Source organism: Octodon degus, unplaced genomic scaffold, assembly GCF_000260255.1.
Source record: "Octodon degus isolate 3935 unplaced genomic scaffold, OctDeg1.0 scaffold00040, whole genome shotgun sequence".
NCBI lineage: Eukaryota > Metazoa > Chordata > Mammalia > Rodentia > Octodontidae > Octodon > Octodon degus.
The window spans coordinates 4,871,131-4,882,349 of NW_004524616.1; the positions used below are offsets into that span (position 1 = coordinate 4,871,131).

Sequence of the window (11,219 nt, forward strand, 5' to 3'; positions counted from 1 at the left end):
GTGTGTGTGTGTGTGTGTGTGTGTGTGTGTGAGAGAGAGAGAGAGAGAGAGAGAGAGAGAGACAGAGACAGAGACAGCGACAGAGACAGAGATCCACTGTGTTTCCCAGCTTTGTGGTTCGTGTGAACCTCCCACCTCTGCCTCTGCAGTAGCTGAGACCACAGGTGGGCAGGGCGCACCTGCTTCTTACATAAAGCTCGCACCATATGGTTTGTTTTGAGAGAGAGGGAAGAGGGCATAAACTGGACGCGAACAACACCCTGTCTTGCGAAGTAATGGAGGCTTGCTGAATCTCTGCCATGGGTAGAGGCGTTGCCAACAGCTGGCTCACATCCCGCTTGGATCAGCAGCTGACTGTAGCAAACACTGTCTTGGCTGATTCTGCTGTAGACCAAATCAATGGCTTTTTATTTAACTAATGGGGGGGGGGTCACCTTTCGGGTCTGTCACAGAAGCAGAATGGAATTTGTCCAGCTTATTGTCCACTGCCCATTGCTTGTTTATTGTCAGGGTGAACAACATTAAATCTGTGGATCTAAATTGTGAGGACAGAGCCTGGGTAGACTCATTTATCTAAAAAAAAAGAACCACTCTTAAAAAACTGTGCTGGAGCTGGGGAGATAGCTCTGGAGTAAGTGCTTGCCTGGCAAGTGCAAGCTCCTGAGTTCAATCCCTGGTACCACAAACAAAAACAAAAACAAGAACAAACAAACAAAACAAAACTGTTATCTTCTTTCTCTACCTTTTGAGGCCTTTCAGAAGGAGCCAGGGAAATAGGCTAAGAGCAAATAGCTGCTGTTTAATTTGGGTGAAGATGTGTACCACCTGTCTGGTAGGTTACATTCCTCTCCAAAGATTTATGAAGGGAAGATTTTGCTCACAGAGAGACAGAATGTGTGTGTGTGTACGTGCATGTGTGTGCGTGCGTGCATGTGCGTGCGTTGCGTGCATGCGTGCTTTCTCAAGCCAGAAGAATCCTTTATTGTCTACATGGTGGCTTTGGCATGTTCCTCCCTTTTAGGCTTTGTGGTCTGATTTCGTTTTACAGTAATTTCTTAAAAATTAGAATGTTTGGCTGGGTGTGGTGGTGTTCGCCTATAATCCTAGCACTCGGGAGGTTGAGGCAATAGGATTGCTGTGAGTTCAAGGCCAGCCTGAGTTACAGAATGAGTTCAAGGCTAGTCTGCATTACAAAATAAGACTCTGTCTCAAACAAACAAACAAATACAATTTTAAATAATGGGTGATCACCCTATTTCAGGCAAAGGCTCCATCTTGTTTGAAGCCACAGTCCCTCTTCCATATCTGCCCTTTCATTCCTTATAGGGCATAATTAAGAACAAAATTTCAAGAAATTATTTCTGGTACTCTTGCATCAGAATCACCAAATGCCCCACCCAAACCCACTGAACTAGAATCTTCAAGAGCGGGGCCAATAATTTGCACCTTCCTAAGGGTTGCTCCTGGTGATTCTTATGTTCCTCTGATGACATGTGTGTTGGGGTGGGGACCAGTGGAATGAACTATGAACTCTTCTTTATATCTTTCTGGACTATTTGTCTAGTTATATGAGCAAGCACATCCCTGTTACTCAAACAAATGTTTTGCAGCTCATTGTAGACATGTGAATGGCAAGAAAATATTGTACTTGAAAAGATGCTGGAGATCATTAAGTATTACAGAAAGGCACATGAAATCCACCATGAAATATTTCTTCCTACTTTTAGGGTGGCTTAAATTTTTAAAAACTGGGCCAGTGAGATAGTTCAGTGTACTAAAACACCTGCTTAGGCAAGCTTAGGCAAGCGCAGGAACTGAGATTCAATCCCTGGCACCACATGCAGTGCCAGCCCTGCCCCCAGGTTTGGGCTGAGCAGGCTAGAGTCCAGGCATAGTGGTGTATGCCTGTAATCCCATCTCTGAGGGGGCTAAAAGCAGGAGGATCACCATGAATCCCAGCTGTGTAGTGAGACCCTGTAACAACGGAATACATTTAAATTTTTTTTAAATTGACAATATCCAGTTTAATAAGCAGGCATAGAAACTGAAACTCTATATCGTTGGTGGGAGTATAAAATCATACACTCAAGTGTGTGTGGGGTTTTGTTTGTTCTTTTTGTTGTTGTTGTTATTTGGCTTTGCTGAGGACAGCCAAACACCCTATCACTGAGCTGTACCCTCTTTTTATTTATTTTTCTCTTTTTATTTTGAGATAGGGTTTTGCTACATCATGTAGGCTGGCTTTAAACCTGCAATCCTCCTGCTTCAGCCTCTCAAGTAGTTTGCATTCTAGATGAGTGTTACTGCCTCTGGCTTGTATACTCATTTCTTTAAAAATTAGTATTCTCAGGGCTGAGGAGATAGCTCGGTGGTCTAAGTGCCTGCCTGGCAAGCCCAAGGACCTGGATTTGATCTCTGGTACTTCATGCCATGCCAGCCCTGGTATCCTGGGTGTTCTGTGAGGGTCACCAAAACCAGACATGGTGGTGCATGCCTGTAATCCCAGCACTGGGGAGGCTGAAACAGGAGGTTCCCTACAAGTCCAAGCCACGAAACAAGACCCTATACCAAATAAATAAATAAATGATTAAATTTTTTTAAAGAATTGGTATTGTCTTATAAAGTTAAATATGCACCTATTGGGCTAGGGATATAGCTCAATGGCATAGCACTTGCCTAGCAAGTCCAAGGTCTTGAGTTCTATTCCTGGTACCCAAAGAACAAAAACAAACAAACAAAATATATATACACCTATTATGTGACCCAGACATTCCACAACTAGGTCCAGCTTTATTGTAATAGTGGAACAGGAAGCAGCCAGATGTTTATCTAGTAAATTGATAAATTGTAGTGTATTCATAAAAATACTGCTCAGCAATAAAAATAATGAAGTATTGATACATTCTACTATCATGGATCTCAAAATACTTTTTGAAAGAAAAAGGGAGTATGCATTGTATACTTTCATTTCACATAAAATTCAAGGCCAGTTGCTATCCCTCTCCTGACCTCAGACTTTTGGAGGCTTCTTGGAACCAGAGTGGTGTAGATCATGTTGGCCTAAATCCTCTTGCAACACTATCATTGGCAATTTGACCATTGTTCTGTTGGTGCGCAATTCCCATCCTCCCTTTGCTGTCTGTTTCCGGGCCTTCACGCCATGAGCAGCCTTCCTCCCCCCAGTCCCCTCCACCAGACGGTTTCTGTGTTTAAGGCTGCCAAACACAAACATACCCTCTGAAAACGTGACCCAAATAAACCTCTCCTTACTTTGTTGGTGTCAGGTAGTGAGTCTCAGGGATGAGGAAAGGGACTCAGATGAACAGTTTTATTCATTTTGAGAGTATAGTGATGCTGTGCTATTGCTGACCCCTGCCCCAGCCTCAACTGCTGGGTGTCAGGAGATAATGGGGCCTTGCTGGGACAACACGAGGTACAGCATTCTTTATGTACTGATGTAGTCGACTTCCGGTAAGGGAATGAGGATATGCTGGCATGACCTGCTTGCTGTTGTTTCTCTTAGCCTGGGCTAATGCCAGGTGACCTCTGTTTCCCTTTGTACCAGCAAACTGTTTGTTTTAATCAAGCTGAGCTACATCCCCAGCCCTTTTTGTCTTTCATTTTGGTGATAGAGTCTTGCTAAATTGCCCAGGCTGGATTTGAACTCACCATCCTCCTTCTTCACCCTCCTGAGTAGCTGGGAATATAGGTATGTGACACAGTACTGGCTCCTCAATTTTATTTCTGAAGTGGTCATATTTATAGACAAGCTGTGCCTTCTTTTTCTCCTTCTTCTTCTTCTGGTTAGCTGTTCTTACCACCTGCTTGCATTTGGATGTGTCTAGATAACTTCATCTACCTGGTCAATGGCAATGCTACTCTTTCTATAACAAAAATTGTATCAAAAACCAATTGCTATTGTTATTGAAAGCTTACCTTGTACCAGGCACTCCTTTTCCATTTTGCATGGATTATTTTATGAACTCTTCTATCAACCCATAAAGAAGCCAGCCACTTGATTAGTCAGAATTTGAAATCAGGTTTCTCTGGTTCCAGGGCCTGAGCACCTACACTTCACAGTGCCTTTTGCGAAGGCATCAGAGAGTGTAGCTACCTCTCACTTCTTCTGAACACAAATCGTAATATCTACTTGGCAGCCATGGTAGGAGGAGGGCTTGGAGGTGATTTTTATAATTTGTTAATCCTGGATCCTTCTGGGCTTAAAAACCTGCAAGTTCTATTGTAGAACCCTCCCTCTATGGTGGGCATCTTAAACCCCAGCTCATTTTGGGAGTCTATTTGGCTGCTCTTATTTCTTTTTTTTTTTCCCATGGTACTGGGGATTGAACTCAGGACCCTGTGCCTGCCAGGCAAGTGCTTATTCTACTGAGCTATCTTCCTGGCCCTGGCTGCTCTTATTTCTAAGGTGTCATCCCTGTTTATTCTTCAACAGGGTCTTTGCTGTCATGGTGCCCAGACTTCACCTGGGACAGCTTCCCCTGACTAATCCCTAGAGTCTCAGACCACAGGTCTCACTTCCTTTTTTCCTCTTCCTCTAAAGCCTGGCTGGGGTAGAAAGCCATTAGAGGCTTAGCTCTACCAGGACAATTTACCTTCTGAAAAAATTGTTCCCCCCCCCCCCATTCAGGATTGGGAATTGAATGCAGGGTCTTTGCACAGAGCTATCTCCCTAACCCTTTTAAAAATCTGAGACAGTGTCCTACTAAGTTGGAGAGTTGCCTAGGCTCAGCTCAAACTTTCTAGCCTCCTGCCTCTGCCTTCCAGAGAGCTGACTGAAAGAACTTAAGATGAGGGTTTCAGGCTCATTAGGGATCTGCTTAGTTCTGAGCTCCTTTCAGTCCTCCTGATTAGTCAGGATTAGGTTCAGAGGATCATTTCCCCTTGTAACGCATCTTGAAAGTGAGGAAATGGTCAGGATTTTCATCACAGTTTTGATAGCTCCTTTGGTTTTAGTGGAATGGTTCTGGGAACAAAGAACAAAGAGTTTTGAGCAATCTTTCCTTATCGCATAAAAATTTTTTTCTTTCCAGGTATGGTGTTGCACAACTGCAATCACAGCACTTGGGTGGCTGAGACAAGAGGATCGTTGTGAGTTCGAGACCAGCCTGAGCTACACAGTGAGTTCAAGGCCAAGAACTGCACAGTGAAACACTGTCTCAAAAAGACAAAAGGGGGAGCAATTTTTCCTGACCTTTGTATTCTTAGAACCCAGCAAAATGCTTGGCATGCCATAGCTTGCTCCTGCTATTTGCTCATTGAATGTGTGAATGCCCCAATCCCTCTGTGCCAGTGTGGATAGCAGGGAAGAGAAAGGGGGATAGAATCAGTTCAGTTTTATCCGATCTGAAAATCAGAAGCAATTGCTTGTGATGGAACCATCAACTTACACAAATGCAATGTTTTCTTTCTTAGCACCAGCCATGTGTCTGATTAAGTTCTCATGAGAGGAGGAAGCCAGCGATTGAACAGAGAGCTAAGCAAAAGCTAAGCACACACACACACACACACACACACACACACACAAAAGCTAAGCACACAACTCTATCACTAACCAACCCTCCCTCCCCTGATTGGAGTTCTTAGTTGCCCATCATAGGACTCAGCACAGACCAGACAGTGCAGATTCTTTCCCAGTGCTGTGCAGCTGTCCCTGACTTACCTGCTTGAAACCTGTGTTCCTGCATTGGGTTCCTGGAGGCAAGCCTTCTTATCTGGGCAGGCCAGGCCAGGAAATGGAACAAGGGCACTCAGCTGCTCTCTTGAGGTGTTAGGCTATGTTTGTCTTATGTTAAGAGTGGGCAAAGATAGTGGACAACTTGGACTATAAGATACTTTCTTTGTTGTAAAGTTTCTCTTTTGTGGGGTGGGGTGGGGTGGGGTGGGGGGATGGCTCAGTGGAGTAAGTGCTTCCCTGGCAAGCGTAAGGGCATGAGTTCAAACCCCGGTTCCACCAAAAAAATAAAATAAAAATAAATAAATAAAAATAAATAAAGTTTCTCTTTTAAAATAATGATAGTAAACACAGAGTACCAAGAAGTCTTGTACAGCTTTCGTCTTGGTTTTGCCAATGGTCTTATTTAAATATAGCACAGTATCCGAACCAGGAAGTGAGAAGGAGTTGTTCCAGACCATTTTGTCCTGTGTGAAGACTTTTGTGACAGACGCCTCGGTGAGCCCGACTCTTCCATCACCAGAGTTCTTGTGGTCCTGGTCTTCTTTTGTCACGCCTACCTGCCCTCCATTCTCATCCAACAAGGCAACCACTAATCTGTCCTCTGGCTCAGTAACTTTCTGTATTGTTACGTAGAGTCACACAGTATGGAATTTTTAGGTTGTGTTTCTCATGTAACGTCATCTGCTCAAGACACTCAGCTTAGCCAGGCATGGTGGTGCACACCTGTAATTCCAGCATGTAGCAGGCTGAGGCAAGAGGATCACTGTGAGTTTGAGGTCAGTTTCAGCTACATAGTGAGTTCAAGGCCAGCCAGAACTGTGTAGTGAGACTATGTCTCAAAACAGACCAGACCAGAACAGGCCAGAACAGAACAGAACAGACATCGAATTTGTTGCTGCGTGTCAGTAGTTTATCCTTCCTTATTTCTGAGTATTCAGTGGCATGAACATACCATAGTTTGTCTAACTATTCATCTGTTAAAGGGCATGTTGGTTGTTTCCAGTTTAATAGTGCAAATAAAGCTTCAGTGAATATTTTTATATAGGTTTCTATGTGGATCTAAGTTTCTTTTCTCTGGGTTAGATACCCAGAGTGTGGCATGTATTTTATTTTTAAAGAAACACAAATTATCTTGCAGAGTGGCTGTAGCATTTTACATGCCCTCCAGTAACGTGTGAGAGATTTGGTTTCTCCGCATTCTTGCTAGGATTTGTTATTCTATAGTTTTTATAATGGTATTATTGATGTAATCCACCCATTTAAAGTAAACAAGTGGGAATTTTTAATGTCTATCTACTTCTCTTTCTGTGTATCCATGTATCCATCACTACAGTCAGTTTAGAACATTTTCACCATCCCCAAAGGAAACCCTGTACCCTTCAGCCTCACCACATCCCCTACTCTTTCAGCCTTAGGAAGTCATTACTTTTCATGCCTGTAGAGTTGTCTATCCCGGATGTTTTATGTAAATGGAATTATAAAATATGTAGCTCTCCACAGCTACTTTCACTTAGTATGACATTTTCCAGATTCATTTGTGGTATAATACATATCACTATTTTGTTCCCTTTTCTTGCCAAATATATATTTTTATTTTTTGTATTTAGCACAGGGTTTACAGGTTCTCAGGACACCGATTGGACTCATAATGATTCTCCTGTTTTCAGCCTCCCAAGGGCAGAGATTACAGGTGTGGGCCACCATGCCCAGTCTCAATCGACATCTCAGGGAGCACAGCACACTGGGGCTTGACCCTTGGCTGCTGCACTCTGCCAAAGCAGGCGCTTTAGTCTGCTGAGCTATCGGGCCGGCCTTGATTTTTTTTTTTTTTTTTTTTTTTTTTTGGCTGGCTCAGCCTCCCTTAAGGATGGGTTTGGTGGAGCTGTAGATTGAACTGTGGTCCCCTGCACCTAAATGAGTTTGCCCAAGCAGGCACTTTAAACAACTGAGCTAACCCACAAGACCCTGGCCCTGATATTTTTAAAGAAATAAAAGTTTGTTTCATTCCTGTATAAGTATGTCTATAACCTGTGTAATTTTGAATAATAAAATGCTTCTAGAGAAATCTTGCCAGGCCTGCTTGGAGGTCTAGACTGCAATTAACTTAAGTGAAAATCAATGCTATTTTAAGTACTTAGCAGTTGTCTGTAAAGTATAATTTATGCTTTTTTGTTTATTTAACAACATTTCTGAATTGTGAGACCTGACTAGCTCTCTTGATGGTTTCTCAGGATCTCCCCGGAGAGGCTGTGTACCAGGTGATGAAAGTATGATTCGGGTCCGGGACAACTCAGTAGACCATGGGCAATGTTCACTTGTTGGCCAGATTGGAGCTGTGCATCAGACAGACCTATTCCAGGGTCTCTCTGGGTCTTTTGCCTTCTGAACAATCTTGCCCACCTCAGAGACTCAGTTTATGTCCTGTGTGCTTATTCCCAACATGGAACAATCAAACTACGATTGCAAAAGCTGTTTATCTAACAAATATGTAGTATTACATGTTGCTATTGTAAGCCACAGAAGAGGACATGAGCTGGGGAGATAGCTTGGCAGTCTAAGCACCTGCCTGGCAAGCACGAGGACCCAGTTTCTATCTGTGCCAGCCACCAGGCATGGTACATGTCTGTAATCCCAGTGCTGGGGAGGCTGAGACAGGAGGATCACTACGAGTCTGAACTGTGTAGCAAGACCCTGTACCAAATAAATAAATAAATAAATAAATAAGTTAAAGCACAAAATGAACAGGTACTCACTTTGCCTCTAAAATGTCTATCTAGGGGCCTGGCCCTAGCTCAGTTCTTTAAGTGGCTGTTTCCACAAAGCTGTCAGCCTCAGGTTGCTGTAGTTTGATCCCCACAACACTCCAGCCAGCCAAAAGTGCCCTGAAGGCATTCGAGGAGCAAAAAAAAACCAAAAAAAAAAAAAAAAAAAAAACAACGTCTATCTAGCCAGCAAGGTTAGCCTAGACTGACCTTCCCATGTCCAAGGTTGGGTGGGATGCATGCCACCCTAAATATTATGCAGTGTTATAATCATCCAGAAAAGTTGTTATAAAGAACAGTAGAACAAATACATACTTATCACCTAGCTTTGTTTAATTTTAATATTTTTGTCATTTTGCCTTCTGGCTTTTTTTTTTTTTTTTTTTTGCAGAACCATGCCTTCTTGTTTTCTTAAACAAGTAGAACATCTCAGCAATAAAGAAAAGAAAGAATGTATTTACATATACAACTTACTTGAGTCCCCAAGGAATTATGCTAAGTGAATAAAGTCAGCCTATAATGTTGCATATGGTATGGTTCTATGCCTATGAAATAATATGACTATAGAAAGGAAGAACAAGGGCCAGCCAAATAGCTCAGTGGATTAAAGCACCTGCAGGGGCTGGGGAGATGGCTCAGTAGAATAAGCGCTTGCCTGGCAAGTGCAAGGGCCTGAGTTCAATCCCTAGTTCTGCAATAAACAAATAAATAAAGCACCTGCAAGCATGCTCAGGGGCCGGGGGTTCAATCCCTGGGCCTACCATGCTGGCCCCACCCCCCCAAGCACACTGAGATGGCAATTTTGACTGGGTGTAGCCCTTGGGAGGCTGTGAACAGGCAGATCACTATGAGTCCGATCTGGTAGTGAGACCCTGAATACCCTGTACACCGTTCCCTAAAAATGCAAAAAAAAAAAAAAAGGACAGCTTCCTGGTTACCAAAGACTTTAAAGAGGGGGACTGGGGAGATAGCTCAGTAGAATAAGCACTTGCCTGGCAAGTGCAAGGCCTGAGTTCAATCCCCAGTTCTGTCAAAAAAACAAACAAAAAAAGAAACAAAGGCTTTAAAGATAGCAGTCAAGAAAATGAAAAGGCACCAGGAAGGACACCTGTAATGGTCATATGCCATTCTACCTGGTGTGTATCTCTAAACAATATCCAAGCAATATCTACACACTATTATAACCTTATAGAAAATAATATACTCTAAGGACCTTTCTGGGACTTTCTTTTCTTTCTTCTTTACAATGTTTGTGTGAACATATTGATACATGAATACATAGTTTAATTATTTTTTACTGTTCAGAAATCCATTGATGGTTTAATTGCATAATTATACTACATGTTGTTTACCCACTCCCTTGCTGAATATTGGCTGTTGCTAATTTCCTATTATTGCTAACACTATTGCTACAAACATCTTGCCCACATTCCATATATAATATATATATTATATTATATTCCATATATATATATATATATATATATATATATATATATATATATATATATATTTGGAGAAATCCTTTGTGGGCAAGATGCTTCTAGGAGCAGAACTGTTTGTCTTGACAGTGTGTGCATTTTCAACTTTTCCAGATATTGCCAAATAGATCTTTAGAGCGGTTGTAACATTTTACATGATTATATCAGTAAATGAAACTTATTAGCACTCTACATTCATCTACATATTCATAGACACTTTGTAAATTATGTTGCCAGTGTAATATGCAGAAAGTGGCATTTCATTGTGGTTTTAACTATTCCCATTTGCCTTGTTACTAGTAAGTTGATGATCTTTTCATTTGGTTATTAACTATTTAAATTTCTTCTTTTGTTAATTACCTATTCATCTCTGTATTAGCCAGGGTTTAGTTGGAGGTGCCACAAATCATACTGTTTTAAGCAGAAAGAGATTTAAGAAGATATTGAAATATTAGGTCACTCATTAGGGAGTAGTGGGCCACAGAACGGGCTGTAAGGATGGGTCCCAGAGAAAACCTAAAAGGAAACGCCCTTCAGAGGAGCTGTTGCCCTCTGCAGCATCCAGGAAACTGCTGACCCAGTTGGAGTTCAGAGTTCTGCAACTTCAGCCATAACCTATTGTGTTGACAGAACTGTTGATTTCAGGACAGTGTTGTACTTGCCTAGTTGAATGTGTACCTGAAACTGCCCCTTTCTTCCTAGCTTAGTTCTAAATTCCTATTCAAACAAAACCATCTGATTGGTGGAGCTGAAAGTGCATCTTAGAATCTTAGCAGTTAGGGCGTTGAGAAGTTGGTTTTTTACTCTAATTTCATTATGACAGCAAGATCCAACAGAAAAAGGTCAGGCTCCTGGTGGATGAACCAAAACACTGTGTTCTCAATAGTTGTCTTTGTCTGTTTTTCTATTAGAGTGCCTTGTTTTAGTGGTTCATGAAGGTTCTGTTAATGGCCTAAGTATTAAACTTCTGCATGTTACATTCCTAAGAAGTATCTTCTGACCTGAGTCCAGTTTTTTCCTTTGATTATATAATTGTTTGATAAATTGAATATTTGAATATTAATGTAGTCAGATTTATCTAGCTTTGTCACTATTTTCCTTTGGGGTTTATACAATGTTTTATGGAAAAATCCTTTCTATCTGGAGAGTATATAAACTTTTAAAAATATTTTCTTTTTTTTTTTTTTCTACAGTTTTATTGATAAACATATAGCAATGAGACAGTTTCAAATCAAATCGGAAGTACAGTTTCAACAAATAATACACTGCATATATTCTTCT

The 11,219-nt window shown here is 41.7% G+C and overlaps 1 protein-coding gene across 1 annotated transcript in view; it reads left to right on the top strand.

The window, feature by feature from the left end:
- The first annotated feature begins 5,100 nt into the window (after positions 1–5,100).
- Arhgef37 (Rho guanine nucleotide exchange factor 37) overlaps positions 5,101–11,219 on the top strand; it is a 64,599-nt gene continuing 58,480 nt past the window's right edge. Inside the window, exon 1 of the mRNA XM_004631288.3 lies at positions 5,101–5,138. The gene's annotated coding sequence lies outside the window, so the exon portion shown is untranslated. The remainder of the gene's footprint in view (positions 5,139–11,219) is intronic.